This window comes from Podarcis bocagei (assembly GCF_964188305.1).
Source record: "Podarcis bocagei genome assembly, chromosome: 14".
Classification (NCBI taxonomy): Eukaryota; Metazoa; Chordata; class Lepidosauria; order Squamata; family Lacertidae; genus Podarcis; species Podarcis bocagei.
This window is the reverse complement of record NC_138139.1, coordinates 28,787,963-28,815,691: the sequence shown is the minus strand read 5'-3', so window position 1 is coordinate 28,815,691 and position 27,729 is coordinate 28,787,963. Positions and strand designations below refer to the sequence as shown.

Below are 27,729 nucleotides of genomic sequence, written 5' to 3'. Positions count from 1 at the left end.
AGGTACCGCTCCAGCGGGAAGCTAAACAGCGTTTCCGTGTGCTGCTCTGGTTTCGCCAGAAGCGGCTTAGTCCTGCTGGCCACATGATCTGGAAAAACTGTCTGCAGACAAACGTCGGCTCCCTCGGCCTGTAAAGCAAGATGAGCGTCACAACCCCAGAGTCGTTCGCAACTGGACTTAACTGTCAGGGGTCCTTTACCTTTACCCTTAATAAATTCTGGGGGTCTGGCTGAAAGGACACAGCACCCAAGCACCCCCACTCACCAAAGGAGCGACTCTTCCCCATCACTGCAAGGTGTCGTGAAATTGCTGCCATCCATGGTTGGAGGCAGGAATTCTTCTGAATACCAGTTGCTGGAAATGGCAGGAGGGGTGGTCTTGTGCCCAGGTCTGGCTTAAGGACTTCCCAGCCCAGTCTTCTGGCTGGCCACGGTGAGAACAGGAAGCTGGCCTGGCCTGACCCAGCAGGTGGTTCTTACATCCTTAAGAAAAGCAACTTTCCAAATGCCACCCACCCAAATTTGAGCAGACCCTGCAGACCTGCCCCAGTGGTCCCAACCCAAGGGAAGCGAGTCCAGCAGGGGATGCCGCACACCAGTGGTGACAGTGAGGAGGGGATGCACTACAGACATTAGGATTAGCTCAAGTGTTCAGGAAAATTGCCAGGGGCTATAAGCTTAAAGTCCCATTTTCTGGGAAGAGAATGGCTCAGGGGTAGAGCATCTATCTGCCCTGCATGCGGAAGGCTGCAGTTTCAATCGCTGGCATCTCCATTCTCAGAAGACCTCTTAAGGCATCGTACATTCTTGGTCTTCATCCTGAGCTTACAGATAGGCTGCATTTTAAATGGAAGGGTTGCGTTTTGCGCTCATTATAGCTTGCTCTTGCTAACAACCGTATTTGCAGTGCAGAGATTAGCCGGGCCTTGTTGTGTGGATAGCAAAGTTAATCATTGTGAGGGAGGAAGAGAGGAGAGCGGGCAAAGAGCAGCTTGAGGCCAGCGCCTGGATTACCTGAAATGTCAGGGTTGCGTTTAACTAGGAAAAGCTTGATGGTCCTCTTATCCTTTCAGAAATTGCAGGGGATAAACATTGCAATGCAGATAGCAAAAGAGGTCTCCAGTGAGAATGAGGCAGATTAGTCAAGAGGTTAACATTTAAATGAATAATCGTTGAAATAGTGGATAGGTGTCCTTTTTTTTCAGGGCTAGGAGCTAGTACAAAAAGAGCCTGCTGGATCAGGCCAATGGCCCATCTAGTGGGGGGGGGGGGCGTGACCAGATGCCTGTGGGAAGCCTGCAAGCAGGATCTGTGCACAAGAACCCTCTCCCCTCCTGTGATTCAGGAGCATTGCTGCCTCCTACTGTAGAGGCTGAGCATAGCCATTGTGGTGAGTAGGCATCAATAGCCCTCTCTCCCATGAATTTGTCTAATCCTCCTTTAAACCCATCTAAGTTGGTGACCATCACTGCTTCCTGTGGCAGTGAGTTCCATAGTATAACTATTTGCTTTTCACCTCTCAAAGAGTTTCTGAAATGAGGAGGGGAGGAAGGAAGGAAGGTGGTCCCTTATTGAAATCTACTAAACTAATTTCAGATTTCAGCCAAATCCCACCCTTCAAACAACAACAAGAACAACAACAGCATTACACAAACTCAACAACTTGCAGGAGCGTTGTTAGGAAAGTGGTGCAGGGTCCCTGGAGGTGGAAAATAGATCTGACCCACATGTGTGTAATTAACATAAGAAAATGTGGGTGCCTGCATTCAAAAGGCAGGGCTCTGCACACTCTCTTGAGTGAGAGAGCCTCCAGCAGAGTAAAAATCACTTTCAGAGTGGAAAATAGGTTTGCATATTCCACTTAGTCGGCTTTAAAGCTCTTGTCTCCCTCCCTTTACCCCTCTCGTAATGACCAGACCACACACTGTTAAGTAAGCTTTAAATGCTTAACTTACTAAATCCAAAGGTCTGGCTCATGAGAACACAGGTAGATTGCTCTTGTTTTGGTGCTAAAACATGGACAGATTACAACGGGTCAAGATAATGTTTGAAGAACCAAGAATGTGATGATGGCATTGGAGGATTTTAAACAAATGTTGGACAGTTATCTGCCAAGGATTCTTTAGCTGCAATTCATTGCATTGTAGAGGAGATTGGACTGGATGAGGCTTGGGGTTTCTTCCAACTCAACTACGGTTCTTGGATCTTAAAGACTGACAAATGTATTGTGCCTTGTGGTCTCATGTGCCAGCAGCCACTCCAGAGTGTTTTTTGGGGGTGGGGCAAGATCTTCCTTAACCAACCCCTCCTAAGCTGCCCCGAAGCTCCTCCTACTTAGGAGGCACAAGCCAGACAGGTTCAGGTGCCATCAAAGCCAGTCAAGATGGATGAAGGCATACAATATCATCACATGGCCCCATTGTCCAAATAGCATTCAAATCGAAATTATCTGATCGTAATTTGAGGGATCTATTTATGAAACATGCCGTGGGAGATGTGTGTGTAAGTGTAATCTGTGGAAACAGAGGCTCCATGGTAGCAGGATGCCCCCTAGACAATGAACATGGGAAAAGCACGGTCTGCATTGTCACAGTGGATTAATAAGTGACTTATATGTACGTTGAACCATTCATCAAACCCGCCGGCCAGCCATTGTGTTGACTCCAAAGCAAACAGACGGTTTACTCAACAGAACACCGTTACTCCTGTTAAGAGGGATAATGACATTTTAAGCACATTGTGTCCAGCCTTGGGCACTTTACCTCTTGACTACAGCTACTGTGCAAAGGAGCCTTTGGATTTTGCTGATATGGCTGGCAAAGACTCCCTCCCCCCTCCTGCAACGCTCTTTGGTTTGTTTGTTTGTTTATCTGCATAATATTCCTTTTTCTTTTTTTCCAATGGGAAAAAAATGGGAAACTGGTTGAAACTGAAATTCACAGATGCCAAGGACAGAAAAACAAACAAATTCAGGTACTGATTCTTAATAAGCTACATAATATATCCTATGAATCTTTTTAAGGCTGTGGTAACTGATGAAGACCCTCAGGGAACAACGGTGTAAATACTCATTCCCCAGCCCTTAAATGTCACCAGAATTCATTATAATTCCAGATTTGAGATCACTTTCACTCATTTTTAAGGAACATTTAAATCTTGGAATTCATCCCCCTGTGCCTGCAGTTTATCCCAAGATTTGGAGATTGGGTGTCTTTGAACCCTTTTTGTCCTCAGGGCTATTATGGGAGTGATGGATGGGGGAGAAACCCAAGCCCTCCTGGATCAAGAGGGCAGCCTGTGTGCTCTCTGTCAGCAGCATGTTAAAAGCCCCGGCTGCCCCGGAAGGCCCGTCTTGCTGATACGATGTTAAGCCAACATCCTGTCCACATATAGAATTACAGGGCACTTTATATCGGAGCAACAGAGTTCACCCTGTGTTCCCCGAGCTCAGTTTCCCAGCCGCCCATCTCCTTTTCAAAGGCACAGAGATAAATGCAGGATGCAACAGGGACTGGGAGTATTCACGCAAAAGAGGACGACACTTAAGAAATTTGTTATAGAAATACCTGCAAGATTACCTCGGAGTTTCATATTAATTTTCCAGGAGTTGCCAATTCATAAATATTTGCATTTGATCATTAACATATTGTCATGAATATTGTCTTTAGAAGCAGCACATTCTGAAAAATCCCTCTTGTTGGTTTTTTAAAAAAACTGTTCTCCATCAATTAATGGAAAATGAAACTGCCTTCCAAAATGATCAAAAGGGAAAGAACATTTCAATGAAATTCTCATCGGTGGGTTGCCTCATGCTTACCTTACTTTTGAGGTGGCCAAGGAAGGAGTTGTGAGGATGAGTGAGACAAAAGTTCAACGAAGTCTGCTTTTAAATGAGAGGTGATCTAATCTGCCTAATTATGCAAATCAAAACACCTTCCTTTGAAAGTAACAATTCTTTGAATTTTGCAATGCAGTTCTTCAGCCAAACAATGCGTAGGAAGATGCATCTAACAGAATAAAATGCGTATACATATTAGTGAAAATATCAATATGCACTATACCAGGAGAAATTGTTTTGCAACAATGCACGCAGTAAAGAAAATTGCATACAAATCAGGAGAAATTCGTGCTAAAATGATGAATAACTTCCATGAGAACTTATTTAAAAAATAAATAAATCACAAGCTGACGTGTAGAACCTAAGACTAGAAACAGGAGAAGTAGAAAACAGAGAGAAATCAAAATTGACATATCCCAACTTTTCTGCCAAGTTGTTTTTTCAAGGCAGGGAAGATGGGATGAAGGAGAGGCCGGTGGGGGGGGGGGTAGACTCGTTGACCTTCCAACTCTACAATTATATTATTCTAAACAGCACTTGGGACTCCTCCCCATACTGCCCTTCCTAGGGCACATCCTCCATGTTGTGGTGGAGCCCTGAATAGCCAGCGAGTCAGGCAGAATTGGCTCCTCCAGAGTCATGATCAAGGGGGTGGAATAACCCCCCTATGACTAAAGGTTTCAGCAATTGGGTGAGAAGGTGAGAAGAAGACAACATGATAGAAGTTTTAAAAATTATGCACGGCATGCGGAAAGCAGATGGAGAAAAATTTCATCTCTCATATCATCAAGATCTTTGGAAGATTCAATACAGATTTTTTTAAAAAAAAATTCTTCTTCACACAGTGCAAAATTGAACTATGCTGCCCCAGGAAGCAGTTCTGGCCACCAATCTGGATGGCTTCAAAAGAGGATGAGAGAAATTCATGGAGGAGAGGGCTATTGGCTATGCTATCCTCTGCTTCCACCATTGCTCATTTCCCACAGGCATCTCAGTGGGAACAGGATGCTGGACTAGGTGGGCCATTGGCCTGATCCAGCGGGCTATGATGTTATTATGATGGGGGAGCACCAGGCATAGGGCTTGATATGTACCACTTTCCAAATGTCCAATAATACAGAGGTAGTCTCCACCGTGATAGCAGGGCCAGGGTGGGAGAGTGTCAGTTAAAGCTTCATTCTCTGCTCAAATGCATAAACTCAAGGAATTCTGCTATAAATCTGCTTGAAGATAATGTATTCATGAGACGTGTGTTTGCGTGTGTGCATGAGAGAGAGAGGAGCTCTGAGTAGCTCTTGCCATCCCTAACCCATACAGAACAGTCCCTAACACCCAGCTGGCTGTCTGTGGACAGTGATTTCCTGATTACAGACCCTTGTCAGAGAGAGACCGGCCTTTGATCACTTTCCAAAATGGCCATCACAGCCTCAGAAGAAGGCCTGACTGTGGCCTTTCCTTGCTAATCCCCTCCATTAGGTCCTCCAATCTCCCTCGTCCTGGGTTACCCATTAGCTGCTTGTATTTCAGAGTGCTCAAGCAGGCCGGCCATTGCTCCCGGCACCTGCTGCCCAAAGAGTATTTGCAACCAATCCCTCAGGCCTCTCTTTGGTGCCATTAGCAGTGGCTTTCATGACAGCTGTGGGGAACAGGTGCTTGGCTATTATATTTAGCTGCCAAACCCAATTATGTCTGTGAAGACAGAGGCAGCACCCTGAACACCAAAGAGGTGGGGAACAAAGACTCCCACTGCCCTGCAGAGAATCCTGGAAACTGTAGTTTAAGGGTGCTGGGAATTGTAGCTCTGCGAGGGGTAAACTACACTGTTGCTCTGTTCATACATATGGCTGTTGATCAGCTGTGTTTTGAGCGCCAGGCAGCGTATTCTCACCTCTGCTTCTGAGATAATGTTGACATATGCTTTCCGAGTGGCAAGGGGCCTGAGCAAAGAAGGCCCCGCCTGTCCGCAGACGTGTACATGTTGTGACTCAATCCTCGTTGCTACTTAGCTGGAAGGGGCTCAAAGGGTCATCTACTTCGCCCCCTACAATACTTGGGGGGAGAGTGCCAGCGAGCAAGCCAACAGCGAGGGGGTGAAAAGATGATCTTCAATGAGGTCTAAGACAAGGGACTTCCTGCATTGCAGTGGGTCAGGCTAGATGACCCCTCAGAGCTCTCCCAACCCTACCTTTTTACAAGTCCATGATTTCCTTTTTCCCTTCCCATCCTGCCCTATGCCACAGTTTTCAGCAAGTGAATGCCCATCTTCTAGCATTTCCTAAGCAGCCATTCCAATACAGTGGTACCTCGGGTTACATACGCTTCAGGTTACATACGCTTCAGGTTACACACTCCGCTAACCCAGAAATAGTGCTTCAGGTTAAGAACTTTGCTTCAAGATAAGAACAGAAATCGTGCTCCAGCGGCGCAGCGGCAGCAGGAGGCCCCATTAGCTAAAGTGGTGCTTCAGGTTAAGAACAGTTTCAGGTTAAGAACGGACCTCCGGAACGAATTAAGTACTTAACCTGAGGTACCACTTTATCCATCTAGGGTTCTTCCTGCTGTTGGTATATTCACCCCACTCCCACTCTGTGCCTGACAGGCCAATTCTCTCACACATCATGCCCAAAGCATTCCGGTCGGTGCCAGCGCTTAATGGCGGTCCTAGCTCCGAGCTCCGGAGAAGGACTGCTTCGCAAGTTCGGGTCTTACCCGCTACGGCAAGCGGGGGACCCCTAAAATCCCAGGCGCTGAAGCCTGAGAACAAGGAGACTCGGTGGGCACCTTTGCGCCCCCCGGTACCGTGAAAGAGCCTTTTTAAAGGCTACGGATCGACATCGGGAGTGAGCGCGGTGCTGAGAGTCGCTACCCAGCCTGCGAAGTGAAGCCGCGTCGCCATAAGCGGAGAGCGCCGATTCCTTCCTGAAAAGAAATTCGGACTGATTCCCCGTGAGTAAGAACTGAAAAATAACTGGGACTCTTTTACTTTTAAAAATTGGGCTAAAAACGGGGGAGATTTAAACAAAGGAAGTCTGCCTCCCCCCGACTGCATGAAAGCGAAAGCAACGGAACTTTAAACCTGCATCCGTTTAAATCTGTCCTTTGATCAGCTAAACCGGACATTTAAACCTTTGATCTCCCCTCTAGCAAGCAGGGCAGAGGGGAGGCGAATCTGACCATTAACTGCATGACTTATTTGGAGGAAAAAAACATCTGCTGTCTCATTTGTTTGATTGTACGAAACGGTCTGCCTTCTTAGTACACTGAACTGACTTTTCCCTGTGAAGTGATACTTTGATACAAAGTTTTTACACTGCCTGACTATTGTATATCACAAGAAGAAACAGTATAAATTGGGCAACTGTGGCAATTTGATTTAGTAACATTGGCTTGGACTGTGTTAATTTCCCCTTTTTCTCACTTTTTGGACTGTCTCCTTTGTTTTGGTACTTGGAAATTTTGTTCTATGGCCATTTTGATTTGCTCCCTCTAGAGGATAAAGTAAAGTTCGGCACGGCTTAAGACAGTGGAATTTTCCAAGGGAGAACAAATCCCGTGGGAATTGACCTTGACATGAGTGGCCCACAAGAAGAGATAGTGACAAGAGCCAAGATCAAGCAACAACAGCAACAACAACAGCTGCAGCTGCAACAGGCAAAGAAAAGAGGTTCAATTTCAGGCGCAACAGCCGGATCAGCAGGAACAACAGGTCAAGACAAAGGAGCAGCCGTCTCTATGGAAGCTGTGACAGAGGCCTTGCTCAAGATAAACCAAACCCTGGAGTCTTTGACAAAACAGACTTCAGAGAACACACAAAAATTAACAGAAATATCAGCAAGACTGAATCAGAATACAGAATCTATAAATAGATTGGTAGAGGAGAACGCCACCACGCGCCAAATTGCCGAGGAGGCCAAAGCCACTGCCGGAGAGACACAGGAGAAGCTAGAGCCCCTTGCCAAGAAGGTCTATGAGCATGATGCAACATTGGCCTTGTGGGACTTACAGAGGAAAGAGAGAAATTTAAAATTAAGACTGATTCCGGAGAACGAAAGAGACAGCCTTGTGGAATACTTGACACGGGAGTTTGTGGATTGTTGGGACCTTGAGGAAGACGAATTTAAAATTACGACTGCCTTCAGATTGGGTAAAAAGCAAGATAGAAAGACACCGAGAGACTGTTTGATTACACTCAGATCTAAGGAGGAAAGAGACAAAATATTAGGATTACACTTCGAAAAGGCCCTGCAAATTGGAAACTCAGCTGTACAGATCTTTAAAGACATCCCAAAATACATTCTGGACTTAAGAAACTTTTACAAGGACCTGGTTCTCTTGCTAAAGAAGAACACTATTCGCTTTAGGTGGGAGTTCCCACAAGGACTGTCATTTGATTACAAGGCAAAGAAAGTGAAAATAAAGACAATTCAAGACAAAGACAAATTTTTGGCAAGATACCAGGAGGATTTACAGAAGGGGACTGTGGACGTACTTGCAGAACAGAGGAGAGCATTGGACATCTTGAATCTCTTGCCTGGACAAAAATCATTACCATCAGAAGAAGAGCAACAACTTGGAGCTGTTGGAGGAGTCTTAAGAAAATAACAAGATGGCTCTGCAATTCCTTAGTTGGAATTGTAATGGGCTCAATGGGCCTTTGAAGAGAAGACAAGTATTTCATATATTGAATAAAGAACAATTGGACTTGATATGCTTACAAGAAACTCACATAACCAGAGCCCATAGGAGATTACTTTCAAATAAAAGGCTAGGACAAGAATTTATTTCATCAGATAAAGTTAAGAAGAGAGGAGTTGTAATATATGTGAAGGAGAAATGGGCTCCAAAAATGATATTCAAAGATGAACAAGGGAGATATCTGGCTGTGGAGATACAAGTACATGGAGAAAAATTCTTAGTTGTTGGAATTTATGCACCAAATGAAGGCAAATCTGACTTCTTTAAGAGACTTCATGAAACCTTGACGGACTATTTGGATTACAATATGATAATCATGGGAGACATGAATGGCGTGGTCTCCACTAATATGGACAAGGCACAAAGATTAACAGTCACTAAAGAAGGGAGACTCCCTAAGACTTTTTTCGAAATGACAGAAAATATGGACTTGATAGACATTTGGAGAACAAGGAACCCTCTGGAGAGAGAGGGAACCTTTTTCTCCCAAGCAATGATGACCTGGACCAGAATTGACCAAATCTGGGTTACTAGTGGACTGGCTCCAAAGATTAAGAAAGTGGAAATCTGCCCAAAAACTTGCTCCGACCATAACGCCGTGAAGATGGAGATGAAACCCACAATAACTGGTCAATTTAGATGGAGAATGAATGACACCCTCTTTCGAGATAAGGAGATTCTCACGAAGGCCCAAAAGACCCTAAAAGACTATTTTGAAATAAATTTGAGGACCGACGTCGAGAAAAGAGTGATCTGGGATGCAAGTAAAGCGGTTATGAGAGGACTTTTGATTCAACAAAACTCAATAAAGAGGAAAAAACAAAATGAGAAAAAAGAGAAGATCTTGGAAATGATAAAAGAAGGAGAGAGGAAATTAAGAACAAAACCAAAGTCTCAGGACATTTTAAGAGAGATCAAGTTATATCAAACCCAATATATGGAATTGATGAACCAAGAGATTGAATGGAAGATAAAGCAAATGAAGCAAAAAACTTTTGAATCAGCAAATAAATGTGGTAAACTTTTGGCATGGCAATTGAAGAAAAGGCAGAAACTAAATACAGTTACAAGTCTAGAGGTGGATGGAAAGAACATATCTAAACCCAATGAAATTAGAAATTGCTTTTTAAGTTATTTCAAAAAACTCTATACTCAAGGCCCGCAAAATGAAGAAGATATAGACAAATTCCTTGGAAGATATGGATTACAAAACATCTCTCAGCAAAGTAAGTTGGACTTGAACCAGAGAATCTCAGAACAAGAGATAGAGGCTGCCATTCAGAATATGCAACTGGGCAAATCTCCGGGACCAGATGGATTGACTTCTAGATACTACAAATCGCTGAAGGAATGGTTGATTCAACCATTAAGAGAAGTTTGTAATGAGATCCTAGAAGGAAAAAGGGCACCTGAATCGTGGAAAGAGGCATACATTTCACTCATACCAAAGTCAGAGACTGAAAAGACCCAACTCAAGAACTACCGCCCAATATCATTGCTCAATGTGGATTACAAAATTTTTGCAGACATTTTGGCAAAAAGACTTAAAAGAGTTTTGATGGAGATGATTCATAAGGACCAAGCAGGCTTTCTCCCTAAAAGACACCTGGCGGACAATGTAAGGAATGTTATAGACATTCTGGAAAAGCTAGAGGTGAATATAAACACTAAAGCAGTATTGATATTTGTAGACGCGGAGAAAGCCTTTGACAATATTTCTTGGAGTTTTATGAAGAAGAATCTGCATAGGATGGGGGTAGGTCCGGGTTTTGAGAATGGTATGGCTGCAATATACTCTGAACAAAAGGCCAAACTGATTGTAAATAATGTGGTGACTGAGGAGCTTAAGATAGAAAAAGGAACACGACAGGGGTGCCCGATCTCCCCATTACTCTTTATTACAGTTCTGGAGGTCTTGCTGAATATGATAAGAAATGACCAGCAGGTTAAAGGTGTGCAGGTCGGAGCTAAACATTACAAATTAAGAGCGTTCGCAGATGACTTAGTATTGACTTTGCAAGAGCCAAACACTAGTACGAAAAAGGTATTAGAAATAATACAACAGTTTGGCCAGGTAGCTGGATTTAAGTTGAACAAGCTAAAAACCAAAGTTTTAGGGAAAAACCTAACAGATATGGAAAAGGAGAAATTTCAAGAGGAAACAGGTTTGACTGTGGTCAAAAAGGTCAAATATCTAGGGGTTTATCTAACATCCAAGAATCAGAATTTGTATAAGGACAACTATGAGAAATGTTGGTCAGAAATCAAAAAAGACTTAGAAATATGGTCAAATTTGAAACTGTCAATGTTAGGCCGAATTGCAGTAATTAAAATGAATGTATTGCCTAGAATGCTATTTTTGTTTCAGACCTTGCAGATTATTGACAAGATGGAATGTTTTAAGAGGTGGCATAAAGATATTTCGAAATTTGTCTGGCAGGGCAAAAAGCCCCGAATTAAATTTAAAATACTGACAGATGCTAAAGAAAGAGGGGGTTTTGCCCTGCCGGACCTAAAATTGTACTATGAGGCAGCAGCTTTTTGCTGGCTCAAAGAATGGATGCTCCTCGAGAATACAGACATCTTGGATCTGGAAGGTTTCAACAATGCTTTTGGTTGGCATGCATATCTTTGGTATGATAAAGTTAACAGTGCCTTCAAAAATCACATTGTTAGAAAAGCATTGTTTAATGTTTGGATAAGATATAAAGATCTATTGGAAAATAAAACCCCTAGATGGGTGTCACCAGTGGAGGCTAATGCTGTGAAAAAACTCAATATGGAGGTCGGATGGCCGAAGTATTGGGAAATCTTAGAACAGGATGGAGATAAGTTCAAACTACAAAGCCAGGAAAAATTGAAACATAAAGTGGAAAATTGGTTTCAATACCGTCAAATAATGGAATTTTTTAAACAGGACAGGAAAGTCGGCTTCCAGGTGGAAAAATCAAAATTAGAAACTGAATTGCTAGAACCTACCACTAAGAATCTATCTAGAATGTATAACTTGTTGCTGAAGTGGAATACAGAGGAGGAAACAGTCAAATCAGCCATGATTAAGTGGGCACAGGATGTTGGTCATAACATTATGTCAGATGACTGGGAATGGTTATGGAACACCGGTATCAAATTTACGGCATGTAATGCCTTAAAGGAAAACATTATGAAAATGGTATACAGGTGGTACATGACCCCAGTCAAGCTGGCAAAAATTTACCATTTGCCCGATAACAAATGTTGGAAATGCAAAGAGACTGAAGGTACCTTCTACCACCTTTGGTGGACATGCCCGAAGATTAAGGCTTTCTGGGAAATGATTTATAATGAAATGAAAAAGGTACTTAAATGTACTTTTCCTAAAAAACCAGAGGCCTTTCTCTTGGGCATTGTCGGCCAATTGGTGCCAAAGAAGGACAGAGCTTTTTTCATGTACGCTACAACAGCAGCAAGAATACTCATCGCAAAGTATTGGAAGACACAAGATCTACCCACTCTGGAAGAATGGCAGATGAAAGTGATGGACTATATGACATTGGCAGAGATGACAGGCAGAATCCGTGATCAAGGAAAGGAGACAGCGGAAGAAGAATGGAGAAAATTCAAAAGATATCTTAAGGACTATTATAAACTTAATGAATGTTAGAGTGTTTTGGTTCTTAGGAACAAAGGGATACAGTGACATAAGGTTAGAATATAGAGATGACTAAGATGATTAAGGTTGGAAAGTAACAATTGGGAGTTGCTATAAAATTATGGACATTGGGATGCAGAAAGGGGGGGTATGGGGAAGTCTTAGAAAAGAGGTTTATGAAAATATGTTATGAAATTATACGTGTATGTTTGTTTTCTTAAGTGTTTGTTTGTTTTTTAAAAAATTTCGTAAAACCAATAAAAATTTTATAAAAAAAAAAAAAACAAAGCATCAGGGGAAAGCTAGGTTATTTTTTTCTTTTCTTGGTGGTGCTACTCACAACAGAAGCCGTCAATTGCTCATGCCCAGATCTTCTCCCGGCTTAATCTTTTAAGTGTTTGGGTTCTGCAAAGGAGTCAGAGAATTCAGCACTTAACACCTTAAGAGGGAAAAGAACTGCAGGATGGCTTTCCGCCCCCTCATTTGGAAAGTCTATTTAAGCACTTCTGGTTCAGCATCTGTGTCGGTGTTGACACCCACAGCTGAAAGATGAGATTGAGGCTGGGAAATACATGGAAACAAGCTGGGGGGGGGGTTATTATGGGCTACCAAGCCAGACATCTTAAAAGCTACTCTCTAAGAAAACATTTGCCCGCCTGGCATCTTACAGATGTTTTGGACTTCATTTCCCATCAGCCCCCTTCTACTGACATCACCGTCATAATCATTTTTAGCATTTATATCCCACCTTCTCCAAGGAGCTCATGGTGGCCTCCTCAGTTCAACTCTCCTCATTTAATCCCCACAACAACCCTGTGAAGTAGGTCAGGCTGAGAGGCCCAAGCTCACCCAGAGAGCTTCAAGGCCCAGTGGGAAGATTTGAACCCTGGTCTCCAACACTCTAGACACACTGCCTCTCTTTTTTCAAGACCTTCCTGATGCAGCACAGCTTCGTGAGGGAGTTGAGGAAACAGTCGGCCCAATTCGGCTCAGGGTGAGACACCAGCCAGCCCACAGAACTCTATAGAAGGCACAAGGTTTTATTTATTATTATATTTATATCCCACCTTTTCTCCAAGGAGCTCAAGGCAGCATGTACACACTTCACCCATTTATCTGTACAACAACCTTGTGAGGTAAGTTAGGCACGGAATAGAATCATAGAACCGTAGAGTTATAAGGGGCCTTGAGGGTCCATCTAGTCCAACCCTCTACTATGCAGGAATGTTTCACCCAATGTGTGGCTCAAACTCACGACACCCAGGATTAAAAGTCTCATACTCTACTGACTGGGCTAGAGATAGCATGAAGCCCAGGGTGGGCTTTGTGGCTGTGTGGGGAATTTGAACCCAGGTCTCCCAGGCCCACCACATAGGTTCTCCTGCAGAGGCTGGAGGGTGCTGTATGAAGTCTAAAATAGGCATACAGTGGTACCTCAGGTTAAGTGTTTAATTCGTTCCAGAGGTCCGTACTTAACCTGAAACTGTTCTTAACCTGAAGCACCACTTTAGCTAATGGGGCCTCCTGCTGCTGCCGCGCCGCCGGAGCACAATTTCTGTTCTCATCCTGAAGCAAAGTTCTTAACCTGAGGTAATATTTCTGGGTTAGCGGAAGCTGTAACCTGAAGCGTATGTAACCTGAAGCCCATGTAACCCAAGGTGCCACTGTATATAGGAAGCTGCTGAGTCCTTCGGAGTCAGGCCTTTCTAGCTCAGTATTGCCTGCACAGACTGGCAGAGGCTCTCCAGGGTTTCAGGCGAGGGATCTCTGCCAACCCCACCTAGAAATGGCATCAGGGATTGAACCTTCTGCATACCAAGCAGATGCTCTCCCACCAAGCTGCAGCACTTCCCCCTGCTTGGTTCTCAAGGACAGGATTGTGTTGCCGATGATTTTTGTCATATTGGGGGGGGGGAGGCTTAGGAAAGGAAGAAGAATTCCTTTTGCTTTGGTTTTGTCACTGTCTGAAATGGTTCAAATATTTCTGGGACACATATTCCTGCCTTCGGGAAGAGTATTTATATAAGAATGCATATTTATGAGACTGCCATAGATCAAGAATACTTTTTTTTTTTTTAAGGGAGATGCAATTATCTTCTAAAAGTTTAGCTTTATTTTCATGCTAATGAACACGTCGGGTTTTCTTCTTTTTCTTTTTTCCCCCAAGACAGCTAATTGGCTTTGTGCTTTATCCGCCAGCCTTGGCTGCCTCATTAAGGGCGCCTCAATTTGCACGTAAGCAAATTCAAAAGGAAGCTTCTTTGCTTCAGGTGGATGTGTGTGTGCTCACTTCCAAGGGATGGACACACACACACACACCAGTAAAAATATAATGCTTCCCAAGCACTTCCCACCCCTCTGAAAAGCAAATTACGGTATTTTTGAAGGAGCTCACAGGAACCTCTCACTGCCAACCAGAAGATGTAAGTGAAGCAGACTCATTAACACACACTAGAAACCCAACCAGAGGCCATAGGAGCGCCAGTGGTGGTGTAGTGGTTAGATTGGTTAGTATGAAATGGGGGAGAGGAGGACCATTAGAGGTGGTGTCACAACACCTGGGTCCTCTGCAGTTTCAGAACCATCTTCAAAAGCAGCCCTACATATAACGCCTAGAGCCCAGGCCCACCAGTTAATCTGCCAAGACTGAATTCTGCCTAGACTGTGTGAGTCAGCTCTCTGAAATCTGCCCATCATTCACGCTGCAGCCTCCTGGCAGAATTGAGGAGAGCCAGTGTGGCGTAGTGGTTAGAGAGTCGAACGGGGACCTCAGAGACCAGGGTTCAAATTCCCACTTGGCCCTGAAGCTCATTGGGTGACCCTTGGGCCAATCACTGCCTCTCAGCCTAACCTACCTTGCTGGGTTGCTGTGGGGATTGAATGAGGAGGGGAAGAACCAAAGGTGGGATAGAAATGTGAAGAAAAAGAAGAGGAAGAGGAAGAGGAAGAGGAAGAGGAAGAAGAAGAAGAAGAAGAAGAAGAAGAAGAAGAAGAAGAAGAAGAAAGTGTCTTCATTGCCTTAGAGGATCAAGGTCACATGGAGATATTCCACTTAGCTTTCATCTCCCAGGGTCTCTACCTGTGTAGAATTTTTCAAAAAGAGACAGGCTTACTTTGCCATGAACTAGGTTTGCCATATTTCAAAAAGTAAAATTCCTGGACTTTTTTTAAAGAAGCCCCAAAAATTGTTGCGCTTCCTTGGGGAAACCTAACCCAAAAATAGTGATTTAAAGTTTTTTTATCTGTTTCCGCTGCTTTTTCCATCACGTTGCCATACATTCAGGTTTTCCCTGACATTTTGCCGATTCAGCAAAATTCCTGACGCCATTTTTTACACCCGAAACCCAGGTCACGTCAGGAAAAGCCTACATGAACATAGTTTCCTACAGACAAGAAAAACAAGTGGGTTCTCACTGGCTCTTCTGGAACAAGCTGCCGTATACCATGCCAGACCATTGGTCAGTACTGTTCCACACTGACTGGGCAGTAGCTCTCCAGTGTGTCCTCCCCAGTCCTACCTGGTGATGCCATCGGAGATTCATCCTGGGACCTTCTTATACTGGTACATGCCATCCCAATCTCTGAGTGGCGAGAGAACTCAGGGGTTCCAGGCACTTACCCAGGTTCAGTTTCCTTGGAACGAGGAGACTGTTATGTACTGAAGTTCCCACCCTGGGCCAGCAGGGGGATACTGTAGATAGTTTTCACTCAGGTTCACATATGCAAATAAGGGATTGAAAGTGACTTTCAGTGATTGGATAGTTACAGAAAGTGGTTACTGTTGCATTGTAGTGGAGCTCTATATAAGCAGGCTGGCTGAACCCCAGGGACGCGGACTTATAAAAAATATTGGGGGGGCCCGGAAAAGCTCATGAATAATAAATAAGCTCATGAATATGCAAATAAAGTGGCACCGGCCCTAAATAGGGAAAGCCACGCACCCCAGCCAGCCGATTGGCTGGCTGGGAGGTGTGGCCAGTCGGGATTCCCCTGTTCTCGCGGGGGCTGAAACCGCCAGGAGGAAGGAAATTCCCCCCGGCAGTGCCTTGGCAGTGGCGGTGGTGCTGCGAAGCAGCGAGGCAGGAGCCCCCGCCCCCGGGGATTCCCTAATCTCGCGGGGGACGGCCGGGGCTCTCCGACTAGGGCGCGCGGCTGGCTGGCTGGCTGGCGAGGGAGCAGGTGGGGAGGAGGCGGGGGACGGCGGCGGCGCTCTGCTGGAAGGGCGCCCGAGATTATTGGGGGGGCTGAGCCCCCCAAAAAATTTTTTTGAGGGGGCTCGAGCCCCCTCAGGCCCCATGGAGTCGGCGCCTATGCTGAACCCTTCAGTTCAGTTCTGTTCTGGCCTGTGAATAAACAAGAGCTTTTTGAAGAATCGCTGTGTCATCTGATATGTTCACCCAGAACTTAACAGAGACTGTGGTGTCTTTAGGATATATGGTTTTACTTACTCATATATACAACTTGAGAATAAGCTGGAAGGGCTCATAGCACTAACCCCCCCAGCAGAAGTTGCTTCTCCATTAGTTTCGGCGTAGGAGTGCAGAGCAAGCAGGTCTCTACGGCTCCAGCTTCCAAGCCGTCTTCCAGCTCATACACATCTACTCTGGCTCTTGCTCTTCTACCTAGAAGCTAGGTGAGAGGGGTAGAGGAAAGCCCACCCTTTTGCCTGAAGGGCATCATCACTCAGTTACAGCTCTCACAGCCTAGCTAATTCTTTTGGGATGTTGATGAGGACACTTATGTAGCCAGATCAGGTCACTGTCTTACAAAGAAACTGACTAGTTCAAACAATAGAATCTCCAGTTAAATTCTAACTGAAGTACAGGACCCCAAGTATAGAGTACTGGGTACAGGACCCCAAGAATTGGAAGGGGGCTTGGGGCATCATCCAGACTGAGCCCCCAAACCCACAACAGTATAAAATGAGATTTTCATCTGCTGAGCTACCTGGGCTTCCCCCCACCTCTTTGCCTCTCATTCCAAGAGCAGTGCAATTTGAAATCTGTCCTGATACTCACAGAGGCTCGGCCAGTATTCTGTAGGCAGCCCAGCTAGAATCCCTTGTTAAAAAACAAATACAAATCCCAGCAACTTCAATTACATATCAATTTGATTTTCCAGTGGGCCCGTCCGTAGGAAATGTTCTCAATCAAGGAACAAATTCAGATTGTAAGAAAATATTATACAAATATTTACCTCAGCTCTGCCTTGACTTTAAAAAGAGGTTTGATTATTATTATCCGTGGCTCTGGCTGCCAAAGTAGTTAGCTGGCAACGCTTGTGAAAACGAGAGAAAGAGAGAGAATCACATTTTCCTCTTGCCTCTATTCCTCGCTGAACAACTTGGTTGTTTATTTTTCCCAGGCCGAGCCCAGATTCCGTCATTTCCTCCTGTCTAAAAAATCCCATATGTGCCCTGATTGTTCAGACATAAAGGTGAAGGAGGCAGAGAGAGAGAGAGAGAGAGAGAGAGATCAAAATTAAATAAGATCGAGAAAGTAGGTTGGAAGCAGGGGGGTGGGGGGGAGGGAAAGAAGATTGGTTCGAAGCCACAAGGCCTCGCAAAGAATTTATTAGATGTGTTGGGTGGTAGGGCTTTGCGCCAGCTAAATTTCATATGGCTTTGCATCCAACGAAACCGTCTAGTTATACAGAATGAATATTTAATCGTGCGTGGATCAAGATGCTTTCTCCAAGGTAATTAAAGGCAGGCTTAGCTTATGCCTTGGAATTCCAGCCATACCCATGACCTGCTGGGTAAAGTTACCTCCCAGACTTCTTGCAAGCATTACCTGGTCACACCATGTTATCAGTGAGGATGGAAGCAGATGCACAAACCCTCGGCCTCATATTTTATTTTAAACTGCAAGGAGGACTGCCAGACTCTTACCATGCCTCAAACAGCATTGCCCTTTTAAGCCAGTGTGGTGTTATGGTTAGAGCACTGGACTAGATCGGTGGTTTGCAAACTTTTTTGAGCCCTGCCTTCTGCCTGGATTCCATAAGCTCATCTCCAGTGCTACTTATCCTATAAAAAGAAGAGAGGCTTTCATGAGGACATTTTGATGGTCATGTAAGATAGCAAAAGCTTTCTGGGAAATGATTTATAATGAGTTGGGGGGGGGGAATTGAAGATAACTTTTGTTTAAAAAAAACCCCCAGAAACTTTTCTTTTAGGTATAATCGGTGGAGAGGTACCCAAAGAAAAGAAAATAATAATTTGTGTACGCTACTACAGCTGCTCGTATGATTTATGCCGAGAGATGGAAAGAAGAAACAGTTCCAACGAAGGAGGAGTGGCAATTAAAACTGATGGAGTATGCAGAAATGGCGAAACTTACTGGAAGAATAAGAAACCAAGGACTCAGATACACTAGTAAGAAAAAAGCAGTGTTTTAAATGTGTTATATGCAATTTTACATAGCATTTTTTTCTTTTGTTATAACGATTTTATTTCTGACTTATTTATAGTGTTTTTCCTCTGTTTGTAGATCCACTCCAAGAAGAGATACTTTTAAAAACAGAATGGGGAAAATTTATTGACTATTTGAAGATGTACTGTAAACAACTTAAAACATTAGCAGGGTTGACATAAACATGCACAGAAAGAAATAATTAGAAGGGACTACAGAGGGGAAATTAGTAAATAGGCTTGAACTGGATATGCAGTAACAAAAAGATATAAACTAAGTAACCCCAGAAAGGAGGGGAGGGAAGTCGAGGGAAATGCAGATTGGTTATGTCAAGACTTTGCTTTTCCGTTAAAATATTTGCAAAATGAGGGGGAGGGGGAATAAAAAAAAATCATGAGGACATTTTGAAAAAAGCAAACTAATGGGCAAATGTGGCAACCGGAATGTACTATTGGAAAATGGTGTTGTGGTTGTGGCACCACTTGCCCTTCTTCTGATAGGAAATGCTCTGCGGGTGGGAGGGACCCAAAATGGGGAGTCAGTTGTGGGGAGTGAGAAATGTCCCTATTTTTGTCTGTGAAATGTTGGAGGGTATGTCCACCTCCTTTTTGCCTCTGGCCTCGCCTACCACTGGAATGCAGTCCTTGGGCTGGAAAAAGGTTCCCTGCCCCTACTCTCTACCACCAGTGGTTCCCAAAAGGGGTGGTGGGATTGCCTAGTGGGCGGGCATCAGCTATAATTAAACTTTTCATTGGGTCAGCCTTGCTACTGCATAAGCTAGCCTTCCTTGACCTGGTGATCTCCAGATGTTTTGGTCTACATCTCCTTTCTGTGTTCCAACACTGACTGGCAGCAGCTCTAGTTCTCCCGGGTTCCAGGCAAGGGGCATTCCTAGCCCCCACTTGGAAATGCCAGGGATGGAGTCAGGGACCTTCCGCACGCAAAGTGCAACTTTAATGAAGTTGCCCTGGCTCTCCTCTCGCCCATTATTCAAAAAACGAGGCTGAGAAAAACATTGCTGTTGTCAGCACCGAGGTCAAACAGATTACAGGGTGCTCAGCGGAAAGCTATGATCTGAAGGCAAAGTCTGTACAGTACCATGGACCCTGTTATCTCCTGGAAGGGTTCGTGTTAACTCCGGTCACATAGTATAATTAAGATATGAATTCTGATTTCTGAGCCATGCAGCCTTTTCAAGGTCAAAAAACAAGTCCAGACGCAAGCATTATCTCGCCTCTATACAGCTGATTGCTTCATCTACATATGAAATGAAACATAATTAATATTTGACATGCACAGTCAGTTGCTAAACATCCCCCCCACGCACTCCCCAACTCCTCTCTATTAATCTGTTAGTTGCATCAAGCATGTTTCACCTGATAATAAACTGCCAAAGTCTCAAGTCTCCGGTGAGATAAAACTCTCATCAGCAAGACCAGAAGGCAAAAAAGTTTAACTGGGTGTTGGTGCCCCACCTTGCAGCAAGTTTGGGGAAACAATAATTTTCACTTAAATTGAGTGCCGAACGAGCAGTGCTAGGATATGCCAAGGAAGAATGCTTGCCAAGTGGACTAGGGATCCAATGTGAGCTCACAGGTGCCCCAAACTGAGAAGAAAGGCTCAATATTGTTTTTAAAATGGCCAATCTTGGTGCTGGTTGGCCTGGCCTCGGAAATCCTAGCTCTGCAAAGGACTCAGGACCCGTAAAACCTCAGGCTCCAGGCCTCTGCCCTTTAGTTGGTCCCTACAATCACAGAGGGATGTGGGTAGCGCTGTGGTCTAAACCACTGAGCCTCTTGGGCTTGCCGATCAGAAGGTTGGCAGTTCGAATCCCCATGACGGGGTGAGCTCCCGTTGCTCAGTCCCAGCTCCTGCCAACCTAGCAGTTCGAAAGCACATCAAAAAGTGCAAGTAGATAAATAGGTACCGCTCCGGCGGGAAGGTAAACGGCATTTCCATGCGCTGCTCTGGTTTCAGCATTCCGTTGCGCCAGAAGCGGCTTAGTCATGCTGACCACATGACCCAGAAAAACTGTCTGCGGACAAACGCCGGCTCCCTCGGCCTGTAAAGCGAGATGAGCGCCACAACCCCAGAGTTGTCTGCCACTGGACTTAACTGTCAGGGGACCTTTACCTTTACCTTTTTTTTACAATCACAGAATGATACAATTGTAGACATGGTAGGGACCCACAGGGTCATCCAGTTCAACCCTCTGCAATGCAGGAATCACAGCTAAACAAGTCCAACATGCAGGACTGTAACTAACGGAAAAGTCACCATAAGGAGATCTTCATTACAGATTTTGGCTGGCAAGTATGCCTGAGAGAAAGCAAGGAAGAGAAGTATGTCCAAGCTCCAGAACACATTTGGTTTTCTTAAAACATTTTCCTGGCTGTGTAACACTCGCACCATGTTGGAGCTGAAAATACAAAACTTCCTTGTGTCAGATATTGTGCAGGAATGTACGGTATAAAAATTAGTTAATTGATGGATGATAAAAGAAATGACATTTCCACATCAGGAGGTGATCATGCAAATAAAGCTGGAGAAGATCTCAGTGAGATGAGAACGAGGGACAAGGAAGGAAAAGGGGAAACTGAGTAATTATTACTGTTGTCTATTACAATCAATTCTCGCCTGCCTTCCAAGATATGAAACCTTCCAATGTGGCTGGCAATTAACCTAAAGTACTATAAAAACAAACAAACCCACAACAAACTGAAACAGTGTGCGCTAGCTCCTGAGAGACCAGGGTTCAAATCCCCACTCAGTCATGAAGCTCACTGGCTGACCTTGGGCCAGTCACTGCCGCTCACAGGGCTGTTGTGAGGATTAAATGAGGAGAGGTGAACCACGTATACTAGCTTGGGCTCCTTGGAGGAAAAGGTGGAATAGACACACAATGAAATAAATAAACAATAAATATCAGCACATTGCCAGGATCCTTGCAAAGACATGCCGACTTTTGTGCTTGGCCAAATAACAGACGCTCCCTTGGTGAACTGGAGGCATCAATGCCCTCATTTACTCCTCACCTTCAAGGAAGCAGGGCCAAAAGAAACCACTGTGAGAAGTATTCGCAAATACACATTTGAAAAACCACACTGACATCTTCTGGTGCAGAAGTGTATGAACTGCATGAAGGGAGCTAAAGAGGCAAGATGTGTAAAGCCCTAGATGGCCTTGGCCCAGTTTACCTGAAGGAACATCTCCACCCCCATCATTCAGCCTGGACACTAAGGTCCAGCGCCAAGGGCCTTCTGGCAGTTCCTGCTGTTTTTAATATTCTGTTGGGAGCCACCCAGAGTGGCTGGGGAAGCCCAGCCAGATGGGTGGTGTATAAATTATAGATTATTATTAATTATTATTGTATATCATCACAGAGGGGACACCAGGTATGGATGGAACTGTTAATTCTGTTCCCTGTTTTCCAATTTTAATTTCAGGTTGGCACATTCAGTTCGCTTTCCTCCTCCCCAGAATGTCCTCATGGAAGCCTCTCTTCTCCTCACCTGCTGGCACAGACAACATTCAGGGTCCTCCGGGGCAAAGGGGAAGAGTGTGGAATTGGGGTGAGATCCAGCTGCTGGCTATGGGGTTGCTGGGTGGGTGGAGAGGCAAGCAAGGGGGGGGGTCTCTTCAACAGGGTCTGGGGTAGCTCTGCAGAATCCATCTACCTCCCCTTCAGATGATGTCCCACCAGAGCCATGGTTGAGGTTGACTGATTAATCTGGGGCTAGTGTGCACTGGAAGATGTTCTCCAAGGCTTCAGGGTTTGCTTGTCCTTTCAATGGACTGACCCCCTCCTGAAGGAGATCTGATGCCAACCAGCTTGGATGACTTAGGAAAATTGTACAAATTCACCAAGGACAAGGTTGTCAGTGGCTACTAAGCCATGGTGGTGGTGGAGGCAGCTGAAATTGCAAGTGGGGAGAGTGCTACCGCTGGTACATGTAAGAACATAAGGAGAGCCTGCTGGATCAAGCCCAAGGCCCATCTAGTCCAGCAATCTGTTCTCACAGTGGCCAACTAGAGGCCTGCAGGAAACCTGCAAGCAGGATTCAAGCACAAAAACAATCTTCCTCTCTCTGGTTTCCAACAACTGTATTCGGAAGTATTGCTACCTCTGACTGTGGAGGCAGCCTTTGATAGTCCTCTCCTCCATGGATTCGTCTAATCCTCTTGTAAAGCCATCCACGTTGGTGGTGGTCATCACTGCCTCATGTGGAAGTGAGTTCCATAGTTAATAATGTTAATAATAATAATTTTCTTGTACCCCACCAATCAGACTGGATTGCTCTGCCACTCTGGGGGGCTTCCCACAGAATATAAAGGAACTCAACAAAACATCAAACATTGAAAGCTTCCCCAAACTAAGCATTGCTTGCGATGGAAGTGCAGTTGTTTGGAATTGCAAATAATAATAAAAATAAATTTTATTTATACCTCGCCCTTCCCAGTTCAAAAACCGGGCTCAGGGTGGCTAACAACACTTTAAAACACTTAATTGTAAAAGCAGCATAAAATACAGTATAAAAACATGAATAACAATAAAATTAAAAAATCAATTAGATAATCCCCAGGGCTAGCTGGCTGAATTGGTCCTACTTGGGCCTTCGAGGAGGCCAGGGGAAAATTAGCTGTGGGGTCTCAGAGCGGATGATCTTCATAAAAGGGGAGGCGGAGGGAAGAGAAGAGAAGGGAAATAAAAGACCAGGCTGAATTCAAATTAAAGGCCAGGTGGAATAGCTCTGTCTTACAGGCCAGACAGAAGGAGGTTAAATCCTGAAGGGCCCTAGTCTCATGTGACAGAGCATTCCACCAGGTCAGAGCCATCACTGAAAAGGCCCTGGACCTGGTGGAGGATAGTCTGACTTCCTTAGGGCCCGGGACCTCTAAACTATGGTTATTCATGGACCTTGAGGTCCTCTGCGGGGCATACCAGGAGAGGCAGTCCCATAGATAGGGAGGGTGATGCCACCATAATGTCCTGCTGGTTGGCCATGGTGAAAATAAAGTACTGGACTGATCCAGAAGCCAGTGTCTTCTGATGCCCTTGTCCTCTCTGATCCAGTTGAGTTGCTGTAAACTGGACATATCCTGCCCGGCAAGGGGCTTTAGGCAAAAAGTACTTCTGGATGTGGGTTTAGGAGTCCCCTATGTTGCGGCCCCGATTCCTTCTTCTTCTCTCTGACCCTTCATGCCAGGAGACGAAGCCAACACTCTTGCCTACACTCAGGCTATTTGACAGGCCGTATAAGTAGATTATTTAATCAAACCAACGAGGCATCGTTTATTTTCACATCACAATGAGCAAAATGACTTTTTTATTCCCATTTTCCGTATCAACACAGCAGACTCGGGCAATAAAAGCTAAGCTCTAATTAACAGCTGGTGTGTCGGTTGCTGGCAGGCGTTGCAAGCAACTCGGCAACAAAGCAAACACATTTGCTATAAACGGCTCGGATTGTGGGGAGACCGAGGTGGCGGAGGAAACCCCAAGCATAGCCAAGCGGCCACCCTGCGTCCTTTTGGCACTGCTGCAGGAAAGGGAAGGTGGGGGTGGATGAGCCATTTTGACCATGGGAAGATGGGAAGAGCAGTAAGGTAAAGGTAAAGGGACCCCTGACCATTAGGTCCAGTCGTGGCCGACTCTGGGGTTGTGGCGCTCATCTCACTTTACTGGCCGAGGGAGCCAGCGTACAGCTTCCGGGTCATGTGGCTAGCATGACTAAGCCACTTCTGGCGAACCAGAGCAGCGCACGGAAACGCCGTTTACCTTCCCGCCAGAGTGGTACCTATTTATCTACTTGCACTCTGACGTGCTTTTGAACTAGGTTGGCAGGAGCAGGGACCTAGCAATGGGAGCTCACCCCATTGCGGGGATTCAAACCGACGACCTTCTGATCGGCAAGTCTGTGGTTTAACCCACAGTGCCACCCTCATAGCCTCCATCAAATAAGAGCAATGGTTCAGAACAGTCTCTATGTCTGCACTGAGCCAGAAGAACATTGGTGGATGGCAGGCTAGGGGTGAAATGTGAGCTACCAAAATTGTGTTGTGGTGTACAGGGATGGCCACCACAGAGGAGAGCCAATGGCCTGTGCAAGGGGGGGTTAGTAGTGGGCAACGGCCATAGCTCAGTGGAAAAGCATCTACCTTGCAAGCAGAAGATCCCGGGTTCAGTTCCCGGTATTTCCAGGTAGGGTTGGGAGGGAACCCAATCTGAAATGCTGGAGAGCTGCTGCCAGTCAGTGTAGACAATACTGAGCTAGATGGACCAGTGTTCCCAGATAATTTCTGGTCCCCCAGTAGGCAGGAAGGCAAGGCAAAGGACAGCTTTGGGGAAGAAGGTTGAGGTTCAAGACCATGATTAGCACTCCTGCAGCTGTAGACCAAACGTCTGAGTTGCTTGGAGAAACGGGCTGAGATTTATATGTTGCTTTAAATTATTTTTAATATTATTTTTAATGCTGTGACCTGCCCTAGGACCTTAGCGTGAAGGGTGGGAAATCAATCAACCAACCAACCAACCAATAAATGTAAGGCTAGGTGGGTGGCATGGAGACCCCATCCCTGAGTGCTGCCTCCTGACCAGTGAAAGGGCCAATGCCGCCTTCTGAAGTCAGCTGCTGGAAATTGTGAGAGGGGAGAAGGGTTTTCTGGCTCTGACTTTGCTTGAGGGTTTCTCATGAGCACCTGGCTTTATAGCCCTCCAGTACAACTCAATCAATTGATTTCTCAAGACTCTGCTGAGACAACTTGGATGTTTGGCTTCTGCTGCAGGAGTGCTATCCATGGTCTAGATGGGCCATTAGCTTGATCCAGCAGGCTGTTCTTGCGTTCTGTGTAGTAGGGTTGTCAGGTGTGTGGACTCCTCCTCGGGGCTCTTTTGAAGAGTCCGTGGACCATCCATCAGAGTCTGGTGGCAGAGGTGTCTCCTTGGGGCTCAGGGGGCATAAGGCAGATTCGTAGTGCTCACAGACCCACACAGAATGGTACGGGGTCTGGAAACCAAGCCTTATGAGGAACAGTTGAGGGAGTTGGGCATGTTGAGCCTGCAGAAGAGAAGAGTTGAGAGGATATATGGAAGCCATCTTCAAATATTTGAAGGGCTATCATCTGGAGATGGAGCAAGCTTGTGTTTTGCTGCTCCCGTGGGGAGAACTTGATCAAGTGACAAAGAAGGAGATTCCAATTAAACAAGAGGAATGTCCAGGCACAGGACCTTATCAGTAGTGGCACCCACCCTGTGGAAATAAAACATTTAGGAAACATCTGAAGGCAGCCATGTATAGGGAAGCTCTTTAAGGTTTAATGTTTTACAATGTTTTTATATATGCTGGAAGTTGCCCAGAGTGGCTGGGGCAACCCAGTCAGATGGGCAGGGTACTAATTAATAAAGAAATTATTATTATTATTATTATTATTATTATTATTATTATTATTATTATTATTATAACATAATGAATTGGAGGTTCCCATATTACCTAGACCAATGTGAGTATGTTTTCACTTCTGTAAGAAAGGTGTTAATGGATTTTAAATGCCATCTTAAACAACAAAAAATAATATTTATAATTTATTGAACTTTGTATAGAAAGGGACTATCTATGATAACATGTTATTGGATACTTCTTTGCAACATATGTTTATGCAATGTCCATCGCTTATGAAGCTTTGGGGGAAAGTACTAGATTGTATAAATATTACTTTGGGGGAAATCTAATATTGTCAGAGGATAATATTATTTTAAATTATCTACCTACAACATGGCATTTGACAACTGGTAAGCATAAATGTATTATTTGCGTCCTCACTACAGCTAAAAGACTGATATTGATCCACTGGAAAGATAAATATATGCCCCCCTTTAATCAATGGATAGAGGACATGGCAACTCTTGCAGTTTATGAATGGATAGCTTATAGACTGCGTATGGACAAATATATTTGGAAAACGTTTATAAAAGGCACTGTAAACTATAAATAATTGCATATGTATTAGAACAATAATTTCATTTACATACCATTGTATTAGATACTTATAGAATTACACTTGTTTGTTTGTTTCCAATGCACTATTTGTTCCTTTTGATTTGTTTCCCACTTTATTTTGTTTAACTGAAATCCTTTCAATAAAACATTAACAATAAAAAAGGAATAACTTTCTGACAGTAAGAGCAGTAGAACAGACTTTCTCCACTGGAGGTCTTGAAACAGTGGTTGGATAGCCATCTGTCTGGGATTCTTTAGCACTGCCAGGGGGTTGGACCAGTTGACCCTTTGGTTTAAAATTCTATAATTCCATAATTCTATGAGCTGCAGGTTCCAGAGGACCCCACTTCCAAGGAGTCCTGGTCCGGAGCCATGACAATTTACCTGCAATAATTTAACCAGGAGTGAATTTGCCCCCCCAAAAAACACCGGTGCAGAAAGAGCCTTGGAAGACAGGCGAGGAAGGCAAAGAAGGCTTTTAACAGGAAATATGGTGTTCCAATCTCCGTGACTTCCTACCACTTCCTCACTTGCGAGAACCTAATAAATCCCAAGGCAGCCAACGAACACACCCCTGGCAGGGCAAACATGAAGGACAAAGTGGAGGAGAGTTACTCTGTTATTGGAAAGTGTTTGATTTCAGGCCTTGTCCAATTCTCCCTACCGCCTCCCCGAAACATGCAATCTTTGTTTTCAAAGCACTTAGCTGCTGTCTGCATGAACAAGAGAACAAAACGGAGGTGTTAGCAGAGTCAATATTTTCACAGGCAGGGACAAAGGTCCAGGAGCTCTGGTGAATGTAAAGCCTCTTCAAGCATCAGTTTACAGAGCTCAGGCCAAGTTTAGAGTTGTTGTTTTCTGGGAAATGACACCCAGCTTTTTGGGTGCACCCAGGCATAAAAGCAAGGGTGGGTGGGGGGTGGCCCTGGCCCTCCATTAATTTATATCCTGCCCTTCCTCCCAAAGGAGCAAAGGCAGCATGTTGCTTGACTCCCAGCTGCTATCAGCTGCTCCAGCCAGCATGACCAATGGTCCATGGTAATGGGAGCTGCCCATTGAAAGAGGACCATGATGATGACTTCCAGCAATGGCCTTAGTGAAGACACCCCCATCACTTAAGGAGATGACACTTGGTTTGAGCCCTTCACCCACCAAT

At 44.8% G+C, this 27,729-nt stretch overlaps 2 long non-coding RNA genes across 3 annotated transcripts in view; one reads left to right on the top strand and one right to left on the bottom strand.

Moving 5' to 3' along the window:
* The window catches only part of LOC308573922, a 33,715-nt gene extending 17,812 nt beyond the window's left edge, over nt 1-15,903 (bottom strand). Inside the window, exons 1-2 of one of the 2 annotated variants that reach the window (XR_014002235.1) lie at nt 15,682-15,903; nt 12,504-12,568 (exon numbers count right to left, since the gene is read on the bottom strand). This is a non-coding gene — a long non-coding RNA (uncharacterized lncRNA). Of the gene's footprint in view, nt 1-3,816; nt 4,001-12,503; nt 12,569-15,681 lie in introns of those variants that run through there. The other variant, XR_014002236.1, reaches the window with a different exon arrangement.
* A 1,828-nt stretch (nt 15,904-17,731) lies between these two features.
* LOC308573930 lies at nt 17,732-26,983 on the top strand. Its single transcript, XR_014002252.1, has 3 exons — nt 17,732-18,539; nt 22,023-22,148; nt 26,904-26,983. It is a non-coding gene; the product is annotated as an uncharacterized lncRNA (long non-coding RNA).
* Nucleotides 26,984-27,729: the final 746 nt, after the last annotated feature.